The following is a 21,241-nucleotide window of genomic DNA, read 5'->3' on the forward strand; positions in this document are numbered from 1 at the left end:
GAGAAACAGGGGAGAAAGCATGGGGGAGAGAAACAGGGGAGAAAGCATGGGGGAGAGAAACAGGGGTGAAAGCATGGGGGAGAGAAACAGGGGTGAAAGCATGGTAGAGAGAAAAATGGGGGAGAGAAACAGGGGAGATAAGCATGGGGGAGAGAAAAATGGGGGAGAGAAACAGGGGAGATAAGCATGGGGGAGATAAACAGGGGAGAAAAGCATGGGGGAGAGAAATGGGAGAAAAGCATGGGGGAGAGAAAGGGGAGAAAAGCATGGGGGAGAGAAACAGGGGAGAAAAGCATGGGGGAGAGAAATGGGGGAGAGAAACTCAGAGGGCCCGGGCCCCGGATGTTTTAGGACCCTAGCAGCGCCCCTGGCAGGAAGAGATAGGTTTTTGTGGATTTTAGGCAGAAAAGACCACAAAAGCCCTTGTTTGGGCTACTAGAAGACACAGCACAGTATATTCCGGTCATATATAGAGAGAATCTGCTAGCTACCTGTACAGCAATTGCTTTATTTACACAGACAGGCAGCTGGTGTGTATTCTAAACAAGCTGTACTGGGTTTAGTTGCTCCTACAATCTAACTGTTGCACTGTCTAATTGTGTATTTGCTGGCGCCATGCGTCCTTTTTTCTAACTATACTGTATATGTCAGTGTTTGCTTAGCTACTGTTAGCTAAAAATTGTTGCAGTGCAGTTCATAATGCTCTGCGCAGAGTAAAAGAAGAGAACAAAGGACTCCGGGACGCATCCACTTTTCTACCTATATTGTTTCGGCCACTGCTTGTATGGCTGCTGTTAGCTAAAAATTGCAGTGGAGTATATTTACAAAAGGAAGAAAAATGGACGTATGCCGCCAGCAAATACGTAGCCTCTTTTTTAACTACACTGTATACACCACTACATTTTTGGCTGCTGTTAGCTAAAAATTGTTGCAGTGCAGTACTTAGCGCTCCGTGCATATTCAGGCTGGGTTCACACACAGTATATTTCAGTCAGTATTTGGTCAGTATTTTGCAACCTCAACCAGGAGTGGATTGAAAACACAGAAAGGCTATGTTCACACAGTGTTGAAATTGAGTGGATGACCGCCATATAACGGTAAATAACTGCCATTATTTCAATACAACAGCCGTTGTTTTAAAATAACAGCAAATATTTGCCATTAAATGGCGGCCATCCACTCAATTACAACATTATGTGATCATAGCATTTCTGTGTTTTCAATCCACTCCTGGTTTTGGTTGCAGTATGAGGGCCACAATAATGACTGAAATATACTGTGTGTGAACCCAGCCTTAAAAAGTAAAATAGACGTATGCCACTAGCAAAAACGTAGCCTTTTTTTAACTATACTGTATACGCCACAGCTTGTTTGGCTGCTGTTAGCTAAAAATTACATTACGTTACGTTAAATACATTCTGTGCACAGTAAAAAACAAGGCTATGTATCTGCTAGTGTTATACATCCCCTTTTTTTACTTGTATATGCCAGTCTTTGGTTAGCTGCTGTTGGCTAAAAATTGTTGCAGCGTAGTACATGGCACTCTGCGCGGAGTAAAAAGCAGAGAGCAAAAAGAAAAGAGAAAAAAAGGCTACGTACCTTTTGGCATCATACGCAGTGGCGTAGCTACCATAGAGGCAGGAAAGGCGGTTGCTATGGGGCCCGTGGAGGGAGGGGGCCCAGAGAAGAAAAGAGCCTCCTGTGTCCTTTTGCTTAACCCCTTATTTACTGCAGTGTGTAAGTGACCCAGTGCTTTCTAACATGCTGCAAAACAAAAAAGGGTTAATACAGAAGACAATTGGCTCTCTGTCTTGACTACTCTCATAACCTCTGACCTCTGTTCTTTAAGTTCCTGCAGAGGTCAGGGGTTATAAGTGCAGGAGTAGCAAAGGAGGGAGCTAATTGTCTTCTGTTTTAACCCTTTTTTGTGTTGAAGCATGTAAGAGAACACTTGGGTCACTTACACACTGCAGTAAATAAAGGGTTAAGCAAAAGGTAGTCTGCTCCTGCACCTATGTATATAACCATAGGATTCTGCCTCAGGCCACAAGAGAATTTTTTTTTTGCCACATCACAGAGTATCTATCTATATATCTATCTATATATTAATGTGTAGGGGAGTTTTTTTTGCTATGGGGCCCCATGAATCCTAGGTACACCCCTGATCATACGTAAATTGTTCTAAATAGTGTGTACGCCAGTGTTTGCTTAGCTAGTGCTACTGTTAGCTAACAGTTTTGCCCAGGACATATATCCCTGATCTAAAAAATACAAACTTTTGAAATGCGGAAGGCTAGCGCAAATGGACGAGGACGGGGCCCAGGGAAGTGATGTTGCAGGCATAAGTGGCGGAAAAGTGCATGGGGCAAAAATGCCTGGTGCTGAGGGCCAGTCAGGATTACGCTCATTCAGTGCTAGAATATATAGTGTATATAAAGAAAAATTGAGTTATAGTGTATAGTCCTGTCTATGGCTACTTTCTGAACAAAAACCCTATAAGTAGCCCACTATTCGTAGTTTTGCTTGTGACTGAAAAGTGAAACGACGGGGCCTGTTGATTAGAAATCAAAGTTGAGATATAGTGTATCCACCTTTACACAGCTTGTTGCAAAAAAAAAAAAAAGTGTTGCAGTACTTTTTTGTGCTCTCAGTGTGATTGAAAACATTTGAACGCCTGTCGCCTGTTGCCATATGTAAAAGTTCACATACAGTGTTTATGCCTGTTGGCATATGTAAAATTTGCAATACAGTGTATCCTGCTGGATTGCCATAGTTTCTTTTTTTTGGGGGGGAGGGGGGAGGGGCTTCTCATAAATTATAAAACATCTTTAACAAAGTCTGCAAACTCAAATACACAAAACTGTCAAATCTGTGATAAAAAATGCCAATAAAAAATGATATGGTGTGTGACAGGGTGGGCTAAGGAGGAATTCACATGGGGCAAATTAAGTTCAGAAATTTCCATGGAAATGGGGGGGATTACTGTGGGTACTGTATCCAAGTTAGCCAGAACAAACCGCATAAGAAGTGATTTTTGGAGAAGCAGAGAGTCACATGATGCATAGAAACATAGAAACATAGAAGATTGTCGGCAGAAAAAGACCACTGGGTCCTTCTAGTCTGCCCTTTTAGTATTTTCTTTCTTATTATCTTAGGATAGATGTATGTTTATCCCAGGCGTGTTTAAATTCTGTTATTGTAGATTTACCAACCACCTCTGCAGGAAGTTTGTTCCAGGTATCTACTACTCTTTCAGTAAAATAATATTTTCTCACATGGCTTCTGATCTTTCCCCCAACTAACCTCTCACTGTGTCCTCTTGTTCTTGAGCTTAGTTTTTTACTAAAAACACTCCCCTCTTGAACCTTATTTAGTCCCTTAACATACTTAAAGGTTTCAATCATGTCCCCTCTTTCCCTTCTTTCCTCCAGACTATTCAAATCCTTTAGTCTTTCCCGATATGGTTTATGCCTCACACCCTCCACCATTTTTGTAGCCCGTCTTTTGACCCGTTGTATTTTATCAAGGTCCTTTTTTAGATGAGGTCTCCAGAACTGGACACATTATTCCAGATGTGGCCTCACCAGAGCTCTATACAGCGGGATCACAATCTCCCTCTTCCTACTAGTTATACCTCTAGCTATACACCCCAGCATACGATTTGCTTTCCCCACCGCCTGTTCTCCAATCATCGGGGACATCTCCTGTTAGCAGGGATTGGTTATACAGATCTGTCAGGGGGGCAACAATCACAGATCCGAGTTCTTTAAGAACCCTAGGATGGACACCATCTGGACCCATCGCCTTATTCAGCTTTAAACGGGCAAGTTCCTCTGCAACTTCAGCCTCAGAAAATACTGGAGCTGAACCCATATAACTGGAGGCAATGCTGTGTCCAACCATCCTGTGATTGTGAAGGCCTCCTTCTGAAAACACTGAGCAGAAGCAACTATTCAAATACTTATTTTAGTAATGCTGCAGCTATTCTTCTTCTTCCTGTCACTTATATATCTGAAGAAGGTTTTATTCTCCTCCTTAACAGATTTTGCCATTTCTTCTTCTTTTGAGGCTTTAGCAGCATTTATAATCTGCTTTGCCTCCATCTGTATAATTTTATACGTCTCTCTGTCAGCTTTATTTCCAGTTTCTTTATACTTCCTATTCGCTGCCTTTTTTCCCTTTACAATGGCCTTAACCTCTCTAGTAAACCATAATGGATTCTTCTTCCTTTTACTTTTGCTAACTTCTCGTACATATAGTCTAGTTGCCACGAATGTTACCGTCCTGCATTGAAGTGCTTCATTCAGCTGCATTAAAGTGCTTCATTCATAATCTCCCTGGTGTCTAGTGGGTCGGATCTTCCCCCCCACGATGGGATCGCCAGGGGGAGATCCGTTCTTCTGCCCCTGCCGGGGCTCAGCGTCACAATGACGCTGATCCCGGCTCGGCAATACATTACTGTGGCCTGCTGTAGGCCATAGCAATCTATCACCGATTACAATGATCTTTGCTGTGTATATACACAGCATTGATCTCTATGAGAGATCAGTGCTGTGTATATACAAGTCCCCCAGGGGGACTTACAGTTAATGTAAAAAAAAAGAAGTAAAAAAGTGTTTTTATTAATAAAAAAAATCCCCTCCCCTAATAAAAGTCCAAATCACCCCCCTTTCCCCATTTTATAAATATAAATAAATAAACAAATAAATAAACATGTTTGCTATCGCCACACGCGTAATCTTTTCAATTATCACATTCCTGATCTTGTATGGTAAACGGCATCAGCGCACAAAGATTCCAAAGTGCAAAATTGCACATTTTTGGTCGCATCAAATCCAGAAAAAATGTAATAAAAAGTGATCAAAAAGTCGCATATGCGTAATCAAGGTACCAATAGAAAGAACACATCATGGCGCAAAATATTACACCTCACACAGCCTCATAGACCAAAGGATAAAAGCACTATAAGCCTGGGAATAGAGCGATTTTAAGGAACATATATTTGTTAACAATGGTTTGACTTTTTTGCAAGCCATCAGATAAAAGAAAAGTTATACATGTTACATATCGTTTTAATTGTAACGACTTGAGGAACATGCATAACATATCAGTTGTACCCCAGGGAGAATGGTGTAAAAACAAATACTCTCCATATAAAAGAAATGCGTTTTTTGTTTTTTTTGTTTTTTTTTTCAATTTCACGACACATTGAATTTTTTTTTGGTTTTGCAGTGTACTTTATGCAAAAATTCAGCCCGTCATTGCAAAGTACAATTAGTGACCCAAAAAATAAGAGCTCATGTGGGTTTCTAGGTGGAAAAAATGCAAGTGCTATGGCCTTTTAAACATAAAGTGGAAAAAGCAAAAGCTCAAAAATGAAAATTGGCATTGACCTTAAGGGGTTAAAGGGGTTATCCAGCACTACAAACACTTTTCACCCTCTCTTGTCTCAGTTTAGGTGTGGTTTGCAATTAAGGTCCATTTACTTCAATGGAACTGACTTTGAAACCCCACCCAATCTGAAGACAAGAGAGGGGGAAAAGTGGCCATGTTTTTGTAACGCTGGATAACTCCTTTAAGTCACTGCCCCCTTCTGCTCCATCCTCTCCTTCCTGCCTCCACCAATGGTGTTTCAGCATATTTCAGTTTTATACCAAAAAATATAATCCTGGGTTGAACCCAGGGGCGGATTAACTTTACCATAGGCCCCGGGCTGTTCGCCAAGCCTGGGCCCCCTCACCCCACTAACTATGGCAGCACTAGCATGGTGTTCATAGTAAAGCATAGAAAATGTCATGATTCCCTGATTTGTGCCAAATTGAGATAAAAAAGCAGTGATTGTTTGCAAATCATGAAAGAACTGTAGCCAGGGACAATACACCACTGAAAGGATAAGTCTGTTTGGGCAGCCATGGGCCCTCCAGGAGCTCAGGGCCCCGGGCTACCGCCTGAAAAGGACCTATTATAATCCAGTACTGGTTGAGCCTTCCATAAATCAAAATTGAGTCCCTTTAAGTCAGCTCTGTAAAAATTTCAATTAACCACCCTGGGTTGAGGCCTGGGAAAAATTAATTTGAGTCCCTTAAGTTCAACTCAACATACATTGAAATTGACACCCCTGGGTTGAGTCTTGTGTTTTAAAAGATTTTTTTTATTAATGGCCCATTAAGCCGGTGGTTGAGGAGGAGGAAATGAGCTGAACCATGCACTTCATACACTTCGTTGGGTTGATAGGGGTGCATTGGAATTGTCTGCCAGTACCTCCTAGGCATAGAGGGACAGTTCCAGCGATGTGTTAAGCTTGGACACCCAATAAGTGTAGGACGCCAAGGGTTCAGGGAGGACAGGTTTACAGTTGGCTAAGTACTCCTATGACACCCATTGATACTTGTTCCTCCTGCTCACAATAGGCCAAACACTGTTGGAAGTTGCCCAAGGGGGTGCAATGAAAGCATCCCACACCTTGGACAGTGTTCCTCTGATGGCTGTGGGCCTGCTGGATGTTCCCAAACTCTGCTCGGATCTCTCCTCTCTGCTGCCAGCGTTGTTAGTTGGGAAGATTTCTATCATGTGGGTGGTCAAGTGAACATTTGCATTAACAGTGTTACTTAGTGACCGTCCGATGTTGGTGCAAGGCGGAGACTGCAACATCTTCAGGGCCAATTGTTTGGAATTGTGGCCATTTAATGCCTGCACATGTGGTTGCATGCTTCCGTCCGTAATCTAATAATTTTGGATATGAAGAACTGAAGGGAAGTGGCGAGTGATGGTGCAGGTGAAGTGAAAGCAGAAGGCGATGTAGCAAATAAGAACAAAGGACACATGCAGCATGTGTGCATGTGTCCCTGCTAGTGGACTTTACTGTACTATTCAAACTGGAATGTCACACAGCACAAATTGCGCTCAATATGTTGTCTGCGCACATGTTCAAGTATCTTAGCAACAAGCCCTCAATGGGAGAGATTTGCAGGGGGGCCTGCTACGGGAAAGAGCTGCGACCCTGCTGCCTCTAGCCTGCCTTGTCCTTATAGACTGTCCTTTGCCACCAGCCACCCAACTGCCTTTTCATGCCTTTTGTGGTGCTACGCATGCCTCCACAACCCCACAGCTTTACTAGCTACTGTAGACATGACATTGGGCCAGGACGGGTCGTCCACCACCTCCTATTACACTTCCTCACTCTGCTCCCCCTCCTGCCCATCGTACAGTACATACCAATTGCCTTCCTTGATGACAACTGTGTCTCGTCTTCAACGCTCATAATTTTACACTTAAATTTGCGTTCCACACCACCATCAACCCGAGATGGAGGATGCTTCACTGTTTGGGCATCGGTACAAACACAATCCTTAGGAATCCCCATTAAAAACCTCTCCTGCTCCGGACAGTTCCTTTCTCGGCCAGAGATGTCAGCATAGAGCTGGTATGGGAAGACTTGAGATTTTTGTAATAGAAGTAAATTACAAATCTATGTAACTTTCTGACACCAGTTGATTTGAAAGAAAAATATTTTCGCTGGACCACCCCTTTAACATTGGGTGGGGTGGGGGGTGGAGGGTTAGAGTGCGGCTCCTGCAGTCCAGACTCTTGGCTATTGACGAGACTTGACTGTGTGGATGACTGGGTGGTGGACTGGACATGTAAAAGACAAATCTAGAAGAAAGAGGAGAAGGGGTAAAAAAGGGTAGCATAAAATTTGATAGGAAAAAGGCCAGCAATCTTGGATGGGGGTAGCAGGTAGCCTGTCCCTGGGTGCAAACCGGTGTCCCCCTCCGCAACATTGACCGAGTGTGCCGTCAGACATGTAGCATCCCTGGCCACAAGCGCTTATCCACGTGTGGGTTGTCAAGTGGACCTTTGCGCTAAGTGTGTTACTCATGGCCCGTCCAATGATACAAAATACGTAATGGGGTACCATGGGCCCAGAGATGTTCAGAAATTGTGGGGCCCCTGCTTACCATGCCCCTTCTTGCCCTCTCCCCACAAAAACATGGAGGAAACGTACAAACTCCATGCAGATGTTGTCCTTGGTCATATTTGAACCCAGGACCACGTTGCTGTTATGCAGCGGGACAGGTGAGGTTATAATGTAGACAATCTCCCTGGGCCCCCCTGCCAAGGGTCCCAGGCGGTATCCTAGATTGCCCTCATTATAATCTGCTCATACGTGCTGATGCAAGACAAGGACGGCACAGCGGGCAAAATAGTGAGGACTAGGGACCGAATACCAAGGGACATCAGCCGCCATCAGGTTGTGGAAAACTTGTGTTTCCACAAGCCTAAACGTCAACATCCCTAGGGCCATCAGTTTGGCGTTGTGGCACTTTAAGGCTTGCCCATGTGGGTGACTTGTTTAAAAATTTAAAGAGGATGTGTCTGACTACATTACATACACACAATGACAGTTAGTGGTGGGTGTTGTTTGATTTCGCCCTTGCCTTTGCCATCTGTGGTTGTCATAGGCAACATGATTTAAAGGGGTGCAGGAAAATGTATATTTGGCTTACAATTTGGCTTTCTGTCCATGGTAATTTAGAGGTAAGAAGGTTTCCTGGTATTTTTACACTTTGCATTGAGGTTATAATGTGTGTGTTCAGTGGGTGTGATAGTTACATAGTTACACAGTTAATACGGTTGAAAAAAGACACATGTCCATCAAGTTCAACCAAGGAGGGGATGGATACAGGGAAGGGGGAGAGATGATAGGTTCTATACATATGCATTTAAGTTATTTTGGTCTAAGAACTTGTCTAGCCCTGTTTTGAAGCCCTCTACTGTTTTTGTTGTGACTAGATCCTGGGGTACACTGTCCCACAGATTCACAGTTCTCATAGTAAAGAAGGCTTGTCGCCTCCGGAGATTAAACCTTTTTTTCTCGAGGCGGAGGCAGTGCCCCCTTGTCCTTTGAGGGGGTTTTATCTGGAACATCTTTTTTCTTGTAGGGGCCAGTTATATATTTAAATAGTTTTGATGTGGTAAGAACTCAACCTGATAATGCAGATGGGATTGTGGGTATATTACAAGTGCACTACTTGGTTAGCACCTGTGTACCGGATAAATTCGTGTAAAGGGGTAGGCTCTCTAGTAATCACCCTTTGTATAAAAGAACTACATTAAGTATGATTAATTTAACATTTATATCCTTTACGTGTGTAGAAAAAATGAATAAAACAAAGTTATAAATAGATTATATGCACATTGCAAATTGACAAGGAGTATATAGCAATAAACTTAGTGTTATAAATTGTTAAAAACATGAAATTTTTTTTTTATGGAAAATAAAATATTATATTATTAACATAGAAAGTCTTGTGGTGAATACTGTAATTGTTGCCCATTGGCGGCTTTGCAGGGCCCTTGCAAGCCGCCAATTGTTTAAATACTGTGCTGGCAGCAGGGATTTCAGCATCTACTGCATATTAAATGGGATGTTGGATAGTTGATCGTTCATTGAAAATTCATTAAATTCTCCATTATTTGTGCTGTTTGTGATACATTAAGTGAAGAAAAAGTATTTTGGTGGAAGTCCCCCTCTCACCAGTCCTGTATTGTTCTTGAAGTCAATGGCCGTAGATGCAGAGGATATGTGAGATAGGCTGTGGCCTCCCCGCTCATGTCCGAACACTGATGGATGCTGCTTTCTCCTGCAGTTTTCACAGCGAAGCTTGAGCAGTGGAGGCTCACTGCAGCCAGGTAATTCCACCTCTTTTGGGTGTTCCTCCCATAGATGAGATGTTGGGAGTGTTGGTAAATGCTCCAAAAGCCAGGGATTGAGGCTAGGATATATGCTGAGAGTTTAGCGTAGTATATTAGCACAGTACTGTATTCACCACTAGTTGCAACTGTAATAGACACGTTTCTGAATAATCCTCTATTCTTTCATCAGTATTAGGTTGCTAAACTCTCAGCATATATCCCAGCCTCAATCCCTGGCTTTTGGATCATTTACCAACACTTCCAACATCTCATCTATGGGAGGAACGCTCCAACAGAGGCTGAATTACCTTGCTGCAGTGAGCCTCCACTGCTCAAGCTTCGCTGTGCAAACTGCAGGAGAAAGCATCCATCAGTGTTCGGACACGAGCGGGGAGGCCACAGCCTATCTCACATATTCTCTGCATCTATGGCCATAGACTTCAAGAACAATACAGTTCCCTGGCTCTCCGGATCGGCGGCGGCGGCATCCTCCGGTAAACGCGCGGTTGGCGTGCACGTGGTGATGTCACGTGCATCTGACGTCCGGGGGGCACTGTGGCGGCTTCCGGGGAGGGCTTCCAGCGTGGCCGTGTCACGGACCACAGGCTTGGGCCTGTTAGGTGAGCCTATCCCTGTAGCGGTCTGGAGAGGGTGTGCTGGCGCGCGGCAAGGGGGAGGAGCCAGCCATTCCTTGGCGCCGAGTTCAAAAGGAGCCCAGCAGTCATCGAGGATGGCATCCACGCTGAGCAGATATTCCAGCAGGCTTCTTGCTGTGCACTGTGCATCTCTTCAGCATGTTCCCGGCTGCCAATCTCTGCATACAGCATGCTCTGGCTGCAAACTCTGCAGATATATCTACTTCCAATATGGAGGAGCGCGCAGATAACCCTAAGACCCCTTCTGAGACTAACCCGGTATGACAGGGGCTAACTTGGCTAACTCGCAGACCCTATTCCCCGTGGAAACGGGAGAATCCTCCAGGTCTGACCCTATACCTGGCCCCAGTACTGAAGCGGATGAGGAGGATCCTGTGTCCGAGACAGAGGACTTTGGTGAAGTAGTTGAAATCTATAATCAATCTCACCATTGTGAACCTTCGGTTTCCAACGTAGAGGTTTATCCACTAGTTAGTGCAGTTAGATGCACTATGGAGTTAGAGGACAGTCCTGTGTCTAAGACCGTACTAGACAGAATGTTTCAGGGTCTTACCCCAAAGAAGAAAAAAGTATTCCCTATTCACCATACTATTAAGGACCTGATTAAACGACAGTGGAATAACCCAGACAGAAAGTTTTTCGTGCCAAGAGCAATGAAACGTAGATATCCCTTCAATGAGGAGGAGACAGCTGTTTGGGATAGAGCCCCTAAAGTTGACTCTTCAGGTAGAAGGGAATGGAGGACCTCTAGAAAAAATAAACGTCTTTTGTTTAACACTACAGATTTTGCCAAAAAGCCTAATCCCCAATTACGCCAGGCCCCGGTGGGTGGTCGCCGGTCGCCTTACACTATATAGTCAGGAGTGGGATAAGATATCTGCCAGCACAAATGTATTAAATACAATAGAAAAATTTTTGTGTCCCCTCCAGGCACTAGGTTTGTCACCACTCAATTCCGGGACCCCGAGCGTCAACAGGCCATGGAACTTGAGGTACAATCTCTCTTGGATAAGCAGATATTGGTCGCTGTACCGGCGGAAGAGAGGGGAGCAGGCTTTTACTCCACTCTCTTTCTGGTCAGGAAGCCGAATGGTACTTTTCGTACCATAATTAATTTAAAGCCTCTCAACAAATTCCTTACCTATGAAAATTTCAGAATGGAATCTATCCTCAGCCATTCTGAATCTTTCTAGAGATTGTTCCATGGTTACCCTTGACCTCAGGGATGCGTACTATCACATCCCAGTACACCCAGAACACCAGAGATTCCTCAGGGTTGCGGTTTGGTTCAAGGGCTCCTTCCTCCACCTACAGTTCAGAGCCATGCCTTTTCGGTATCTCCCAGGCTCCCAGAATCTTTACGAAGGTTATGGCAGAAGTGATGGCCCATGAAAGGAAACAGGATATCATCATTGTTCCATACTTAGATGATTTTCTCCTGGTGGCTGATTCTCCTGAGATTCTACAGTCTCAAGTCGCACAGGTAGAAATCATCTTTAAGAAGCTAGGATGGGAAATAAATGAGGATAAATCAGTCAAAATTCCTTCTTACACCTGCCAATTCCTAGGTATTCTCCTAGATTCCCGGATTCAGTTTCTTACCTCCTAGTAAAGTGACTCAGTTACTGACTAGAATAGAACACCTCATGTATAGTCAGAGCACTACACTTAGAGAGGCCATGTCGGTTCTAGGACTTATGACCTCCTGCATCCCCGCAGTTCCCTGGGCCCAGTATCATTCCAGAGCACTACAGACACAGATCCTCTCTCAGTGGGATAGATCTACAGACTCCCTAGACTCTCTATGTGTTCTCTCTCCACAGACAGTATGTTCCTTAAATTGGTGGACCCAGAGAGAAAATCTGGAAAAGGGGGTTCACTGGGTACACTCAGACGAAGTCATCCTAACCACCGATGCCAGCCCTCGGGGCTGGGGAGCTCACACAACAGACCTCATACTCCAGGGGTTATGGAAGCCAGAGGAAGCTGCCTTGTCTCAGAACGTCAGAGAGCTAAGAGCAGTCTTCATGTCCTTATCCCAGGCCCTACCCCTCCTAAAAGACAGACACGTAAAGATCCAGACAGACAACTCATCGGTAGTAGCGTACATAAATCACCAAGGGGGCACAAGGTCCAGAGAGCTAATGAGAGTCACTTACTTCATCTTCAGACTGGTAGAACCCCATCTTTCCTCCTCCACAGCACTACATCTGAAAGGTTCAGAGAACATCAAAGCAGATTACCTAAGCAGACACCAACTAAACCAGGGGGAGTGGAGCTTGTCAGCAGAGGTGTTTCGACAGATCTGTGCCAGATGGGGTCATCCAGTGTTAGATATCTTCGCTTCCAAAACGAACAGGAAGGTAGAGAGATTCTTCTCCCTGAGCCCATCAGACAACCCGATAGGGATAAATGCGCTGGCTCATCCTTGAAATCAGGGACTCCTGTATGCCTTCCCTCCATTCAGGATGATCCCCAGAGTTCTCAGGAAGGTCAGGAAGGACAAAGCTCTGGTTATCATGATAGCGCCATTCTGGGCCAGGAGGGTATGGTTCACTTTCTTGAGGGTCATGTCCATTACCGATCCCTGGGTACTGCCAGAGACTCCGGATCTACTTAGTCAGGGTCCGATTTACCATCTGGAAGTCAAGAACCTCCACCTGATAGCATGGTTATTGAGAGGCAGATCCTCATAGAAAGAGGGCTTTCAGAACAGGTCATCACCACCCTCCTGGATAGTAATGAGAGAGTTACATTAGAAATATACCTTAGAACTTGGAGAGAATTTTGTAGGTTTGTTAACATGTTCCACCAGATATGCCAGTAGTGCTAGATTTCCTACAGAAAGGTCTAAATAAGAGGTTAAGGCCTAGTACTATTAGGGTCCAGATTTCGGCTCTCAGCTGTCTCTTTGACTTTAGACTGGCGGAACATCCCTGGTTTAGGAGGTTCATGAAGGCTGCAGATAGAATCTTCCCTTCCATCAAGCCTAAACTTCCACCGTGGGATTTGAATCTAGTTCTCTCTCAGTTAACAGAACCTCCATTTGAACCCTTATCAGATCTTTCCATTAAGACCCTCTCTCAAAAGTTAGCCTTACCATTACCTCTGCCAGGAGGGTAGGAGAAATATCAGCCTTTTCTATTCAACAACCCTATATGTCCATCAGAGAAGATAGGGTGATACTATCTCCAGACCCAGCCTTCCCTCCTAAAGTTGTTTCTAATTTCCACAGATCCCAGGAAGTGGTTCTCCCCTCATTCTGTCCCAACCCATCCAATGAGGGGGAGTCTCGGTTTCACTGTTTAGATGTCAGGAGATGTCTTATCCATTATCTACAAAATACAGAACAGTGGAGGCTTTCCAATAATCTTTTAATACTCTTTCAGGGAAAGAATAGAAGGAAGGCTGCATCCGCCCAGGTGATAGCTAAGTGAATTAAGAACACCATCTCTCCTGCCTATCTAGCCGCAGGTATCGAAGTCCTGTCAGGGTTCGGGGCTCACTCTACCCAATCAGTAGCCACATCCTGGGCAGAGAGAGCCTCGGTATCTATTGAGCAGATATGCAGAGCACTATAGGCTCCAGTTATCCCTCCCTAATATTGGATATATTGGTCTTACACTGTTAGTGAGACCTTGTATTGACATTTAAAAAAAAAAAAAAAAAGTTTTTGATAAACTAGGAAAATATACTTTATTTTCCAAAGAAGATTTAGATATGCTCCTAAGATTCCTTGATGGCAAACTGGCTATGAAGGGGCGGTCTCTTCTTTTATGGATCCAGTGAACTGTTTCCTGTCCAGAGGAGCGGGAGGTGGACCTCTCCATGAGTGCTGTCATGGGCTTCGAGGAAAAGCAATTTCCGGTTAGTAATTTATGGGTTTTTTTTTTTAGACTTTCACCATTACAGGGTCTATGCAGGAAACTCACCATTACAGGATCTATGCAGGAAATTCACCATTACAGGGTCTATGCAGGAAATTCACCATTACAGGGTCTATGCAGGAAAAAGGTCACAAAAGCAGTGAAGGAGCAGCAGTAGTCATTAGAGGCCAGTGGAAGTCCAGCAATAGTCATTTGAGACCAGTACAGGAGCAGCAGTAGTCAAGCAGGAGCTTTTTGTATCTTTTTTAAAGATGCAATGCTATACACCTGAACCAGGTAGTTTAGTCTCTCAGGATAAGACGGATGTGATATACACACTTTCAACCAGAAGGGTCCAACTATGGAAATTGGGTATATAGCACTCTTTTTAAAATACAATGCTATACACCTGAACCAGGTATTTTAGTATCTCAGGATAAGACAGATGTGATATACACACTTTCAATCAGAAGGGTACAAGTATAGAAATTGGGTATATAGCACTCTTTTTAAGATACAATGCTATACACCTGAACCAGGTATTTTAGTATCTCCGGATAAGACAGATGTGATATACACACTTTCAGAAGTATAGGACTTGTATATCTGTACTGCACGTTTTGGTTCCGTGCACCCTTTTCTGTCCTATGCCTAATCTATCTATCTTTCGCCCTCTCTATATTTTTCTCTCAATCACTAGATGTTTCTCCTCTCTGCTTACCTAACCTTTCCTTTCCCACAATATCTTCTCACTAGTGTGTAGTACACAACAGCAGCTTGCTTCCTCTCTCTCTCTCTCCCTCTACACACTGCTTCATGCGGTCATGTGACTGCTCCTTTTAAAGCAATACCGACGTCACACAGGGGGTGGGCTAGTACAAGATCTCTGCTGATTGGATGTGTTCCGGGCATCATGGGAAAGTGCTTTTCCCACCCGGAACACTTCCTGTTTTCTAGAATGGTGGCTGCCATTTTAGAAAGCAAGAAAAAAAAATGGGAGCGGTTTTCCAAAAATCCGAATCCATTTGGACTCGGATTTTTGTGAAAATACAAAATCCAAAAGATTGGCACTACATTTGCCTTACGCCAGTGCCTCGGCACAATACCAGTAAGCAAAGAATCACTGAATGTTTCATACAAGGGTAAAGAAATTACAGAGCTGAGTTCACTAAGAACTCTGGGGTGCAATCCATCAGGCCCTGGAGCTTTGGTTACATTGAGTTTATTTAATTATTCATGGACCATATCTATAGTAAACCAGTTCAGTACATTACATGTGTTAGCAGCACTGGCCCCACCCACCTCAGCACTGGCCCCGCCCACCGCAGCTCTATCCTCTTCTATTGTATATACAGAGTTGAAGAACCCATTAAGTAACTCAGCTTTCTCCTGATCCCCAGTTATTAACTCCCCATCACCATTACTTAGGGGTCCTACATGCTCTGACCTTGGGGTTTTTTTTTTTGCATTAATATATTTGAAGAATGTTTGGGGGTTTCTTTTGCTGTCTATGGCTACCTGCCTTTCATTGTGAATTTTTGCTGCTTTTATTAAATTTTTACAGGTTTTGTTCACTTCTTTGTAATATTTAAAGGCTACAGCTGACCCCTCTGATTGGTATTTTTTGAACACCCATTTTTTGTCATTTATAGCCCTTCTAACCTTGGTTGTAAGCCATGTGGGATTTGATTTTAACCGTTCATATTTGTTACCCATAGGAATATATTTGGCAGTACAGTTATTTAATGTGGATTTGAAGATTTCCCATTTATTAGCTGCATCAGTATGTGACAACAGCCGCTCCCAGTCTATGCCCTGAAGTTCAGGAAAATTGGCCCTTTTAAAATTAAACATTTTTGCCTCCCAAAATGTCTCTCTTTTCTATTCTTTAAGCTAAAAGTCACTATAGTGTGGTCACTATTACCCAGGTGATCATGGACAGTGACATCTCCAACCAGCTCAGCATTGTTAGAAATAACCAGATCCAACAAGGCATCACTTCTTGTTGGCTCTGCCACAAACTGGGCCAGAAAATTATCCGGCAGGAGGTTAAGAAATTCTTTCCTCTTTGTGGTTTTAGATGCATGCCCAGTCATGTGAGGAGTCCAGCCATGTCTCAGTCACACCAACCACAATCAATGAACTCCTCCAGAACCAAGGCCTCTAGCTCCTCCATCTTGCTGGCTAGACTTCTGGCATTAGTAACCATACACTTTATATTACCATCGACTTTAACCGCTTTATTATAAGAAATGGGATTTATAACAGTGCTGTGGCTACAATCATCCTCACTGCTCATCCGCAACAAATGGATCTCCCTATCCACTGCTCTTATCCTCCCCCCACAGGACCCTTCTCCTCCCACCTCAATGTTCTGTCCCCTCTCTAACCTATCCGCCACTATATTACATACTACATTGTCCTCCCTCCAAATCCCTAGTTTAAAAACCCCTTCACCCCTTCTAGGATTCTCTCCCCCAGCACATCAGACCCCCTTCCATTAAGGTGCAAATTATCTGTGGAAAACAGATTGTACTCCAATGAAAATTCAGCCCAGTGCTCTAAAAACCCAAACCCTTCTTCTCTACACCATGACTTGAGCCATGCATTTAACTCCCTAAGCTCCCGCTGTCTTTCCTGCGATGCGCATGGCACAGGCAGTATTCCAGAGAATACAACCTTAGAGGTCCTTCCCTTCAACTTAGCACCTAGTTCTCTAAAATTATTTTTAATAGACCTTCACCTACCTTGTATCCTGTTGTTGGTTCCCTCATGGACCACAACAGCTGGGTCATCCCCAGCCCCCCCAAGTAATTTATGCACCCTTTCCACCACAGGGAGACAGCAAACCATTCGGTTGAGGCCGTCTTGGCGACAAATTATTCTATCAGTCTTCGTGATTATAGAATCCCCTACAACCACTAACTGTCTAGGCCTACCTACAATACCATCCCGCCCACTACTAGTTGGACTGCTCCCCCAGCTGTTAGGGAGAACAGGTTCCACTAGAGCTGCCATTTCTGACACCGATGCCCTCGCATCATCACCTAACTTGGCAATTTTGCTTGGGTATACAGTAGGAGAAGTGGCCTTCCATTTCTTGGATCCCTTTCTGGTCCCTCTAACTACATTAACCCAGCTGCTTACTTGGGCCTCCTGATCTATATTACCACCCACCATCTTTACCCCACTAACCCTCTGAAGGTGGTCAATTTTCCTCAGTGTTGCAATATGCTTCTCCAGATCTCTAACTTGAGCTTCTAGATTGGCAACATGCTCACATCTGTCACAGCGGTACTCAAGGGAATAGTAGAAAGGTTGCAAGTAGGCCGGCACTCCCAGGGCAAAAAAGGATGAAGTTAAAACATAACTTTTAATTATAAAAATAACTTAAAACCAACGCGTTTCGCGCTACCGCGCTTAATCATGGTCATATACAAAAGTAGAAAAAGACTAGTGAGATTAAAAGCTATTGTGAACCAATCCGCCCAGCATACGTCATGACATGCAAAATAATTAAATTAAACAGGTGTGAAATTCACGTGACAACATGTTGGTGTATCTGCTGGGCAGTAACTTAAGCAAATATATAACCTAAATAGTAACCATCAAATGCACACTGTGCTGCTACAAGCATAAATGAAATTAGTAGGTTAGATGTAAACAAAAGAGTATAAATAAATGTGTGAACAAATAAATACATGTATGCAAAATATACCGCACGACATGGGTGAGACCCAGTTCACACCAGAATACACATGGGATCATCTATAATGATAAAGCAGATCATTTTTATAATTTAGACCATGTGGTATTCTTGTGTTCAACTTAAAAATAGATTCCACCTCTTTATGTAAGAGTTTTTTCCTCCAATCACCCCCACGTTGTGGTTTATATACTTTTTTAATGCCGTAGCAGGTGAGGGAGGAGGTGTTTCTGCCATGTTGTTCAATGAAATGTTTTGCAGCTCCCGATGAGCTAGGTCCTGTACTCCTACTAATGTTGAGGAGATGTTCCCCGATACGAGTTTTCAGTGGTCTGATTGTACAACCTACATATTTTAGATGGCATGTTGTATACTCAATTACGTATACCACATGGTGGGAATTACAATTGATGAAATCCTGAATTTTATACGTATTTTTATTACTGCTGTCCGTGTAAGAATTGCAGGTGCTGATGTATTTACAGGTTTGACATCTATTGGCACCGCACTTGTAGTTTCCTGTGGTGCAGCGCTTGGTACTCTGTGTGTCCTCCTGTAACATACTCGGTGACAGCAAGTCTCTTAGGGAACGACCCTTGCGTGCCACGCAGCGGTGTCCCTGATCCAGAATTTCAGCAAGTAAGGCATCCTGCCTAAGAATGGGTAGGTTTTTGTTCAGTATTTTGATAATTTCCTGATATTCTGCTGAATACTGGGTGGAAAAAGTTAGAGGGTTATTACCCCTGTTAGAGTTTGTTGTTGTGGTGGGTTTTGATTTTTCCTGTAGTAGTGTTTGTCTATCTTTTTGCTGTGTGATGTTGATGGCTCTGTTGATTATAGACATTTTGTAGCCCCTTTGTTTGAGATGTTTAGACACCTGTTCACATTGTGTTTTATATTCTTCTGGATTTGAACAAGAACGTTTTGTACGAGTTAATTCTCCAACAGTGATGGATCTGATAGTATGATGTGGATGGTTACTGCTGGCGTGTAAGATCGTATTGCCTGCAGTGGGCTTCCTGTACAATGAGGTCGTAATACAGCCAGTTACCACTGAGGAGTGTAGATTGAGATCCAAGAATGCTATGGATTCACTTTGCACATTTGCTGTAAACAGGAGATTATTATTATTGTTGTTAATGTACTCAAGGAACTTGTTGATGACTTCTTGGTCACCCTGCCACACGATTAGAACATCGTCTATAAAGCGGCCGTACCATCTTATGTTGGTGGTAAATGGATTACGGGGGTTGAAGATGTAGCATTCCTCCCACCACGCAACATAGAGGCCGGCCAGAGTTGGGGAGAACTTAGCTCCCATCGGGGCTCCCTGGACTTGCAAATAGAACACATGGTCAAAAATAAAAAAGTTGTGTTTAAAAAGAAACATGGTGACTTCTATTATATATTTGCATAACTCACAGCTATACTCACTGTATTTATATAAATGATGTGCTAATGCAGTTATAGCTTGTTTGTGCGGGATAGAAGAATAGAGAGCTGTAATGTCACAGCTTAACCATGTGTTGTCGGCATTCCATGTGAAGTTCTCGAAGGCCCTGAGGACTGAACTACTGTCCTTTAGGTATCCGGGGACTCTTTGGACTAGATGTTGTAATAGTCCATCCACCCAAGCACAAATTTTCTCATTTAAGCAACCTACGCCGGAGATGATGGGGCGGAGGGGGGGAGGAAATTCCCCTTTATGTATCTTGGGGAGTCCGTAAAAAATCGGGGTGATGGGATGTGCAAGCAGAAGATCGTTGATTTGTTTGTCTTCCAGGATTCCTAATGCACATGAGGGCAGGGACACCCTTTGAGGCACAATTCATAGTACCCATGTCACACACTCCAACCCCTCTTACTACCCACTGAAGGCTCGTGTAGAGGCACTTGACATATTTCAACACACCATGGAGCGTGACTTGAGGAAACTTAAGGAAATCACACAACATAAACCTGGAACCTCCAATATAACCCCAAAACTAAAATCTGCCATCAAAGATTTACAAAGTAATTCTAACATAGTATTAAAAATGGCGGACAAAGGGGGAAAAATTGTAATCCTAGACCGGGAAATGTACTGCCAAATGGCACAAAAAATTCTGGATGATCAAACAACATACAGAAAATTAATGGAGGATCCCACTCAACACTTCAGAAATCTCTTGGAGAAAGTAATTATGGAGGGTGTATCCTTAGGAATCCTGGAAGACAAACAAATCAACGATCTTCTGCCTGCACATCCCATCACCCCGATTTTTTACGGACTCCCCAAGATACATAAAGGGGAATTTCCTCCCCCCCTCCGCCCCATCATCTCCGGCGTAGGTTGCTTAAATGAGAAAATTTGTGCTTGGGTGGATGGACAATTACAACATCTAGTCCAAAGAGTCCCTGGATACCTAAAGGACAGTAGTTCAGTCCTCAGGGCCTTCGAGAACTTCACATGGAATGCCGACAACACATGGTTAAGCTGTGACAGCTCTCTATTCTTCTATCCCGCACGAACAAGCTATAACTGCATTAGCACATCATTTATATAAATACAGTGAGTATAGCTGTGAGTTATGCAAATATATAATAGAAGTCACCATGTTTCTTCTCAAACACAACTTTTTTATTTTTGACCATGTGTTCTATTTGCAAGTCCAGGGAGCCCCGATGGGAGCTAAGTTCTCCCCAACTCTGGCCGGCCTCTATGTTGCGTGGTGGGAGGAATGCTACATCTTCAACCCCCGTAATCCATTTACCACCAACATAAGATGGTACGGCCGCTTTATAGACGATGTTCTAATCGTGTGGCAGGGTGACCAAGAAGTCATCAACAAGTTCCTTGAGTACATTAACAACAATAATAATAATCTCCTGTTTACAGCAAATGTGCAAAGTGAATCCATAGCATTCTTGGATCTCAATCTACACTCCTCAGTGGTAACTGGCTGTATTACGACCTCATTGTACAGGAAGCCCACTGCAGGCAATACGATCTTACACGCCAGCAGTAACCATCCACATCATACTATCAGATCCATCCCTGTTGGAGAATTAACTCGTACAAAACGTTCTTGTTCAAATCCAGAAGAATATAAAACACAATGTGAACAGGTGTCTAAACATCTCAAACAAAGGGGCTACAAAACGTCTATAATCAACAGAGCCATCAACATCACACAGCAAAAAGATAGACAAACACTACTACAGGAAAAATCAAAACCCACCACAACAACAAACTCTAACAGGGGTAATAACCCTCTAACTTTTTCCACCCAGTATTCAGCAGAATATCAGGAAATTATCAAAATACTGAACAAAAA

General features: G+C 43.5%; 1 protein-coding gene across 6 annotated transcripts in view; it reads left to right on the forward strand.

The window, feature by feature from the left end:
- Positions 1 to 21,241, forward strand: part of SEMA6B (semaphorin 6B) — a 683,939-nt gene that overhangs the window by 606,972 nt on the left and 55,726 nt on the right. The window lies entirely within an intron of this gene.

Source organism: Dendropsophus ebraccatus, chromosome 3 (genome assembly GCF_027789765.1).
Source record: "Dendropsophus ebraccatus isolate aDenEbr1 chromosome 3, aDenEbr1.pat, whole genome shotgun sequence".
In the NCBI taxonomy this organism is placed as follows: Eukaryota; Metazoa; Chordata; class Amphibia; order Anura; family Hylidae; genus Dendropsophus; species Dendropsophus ebraccatus.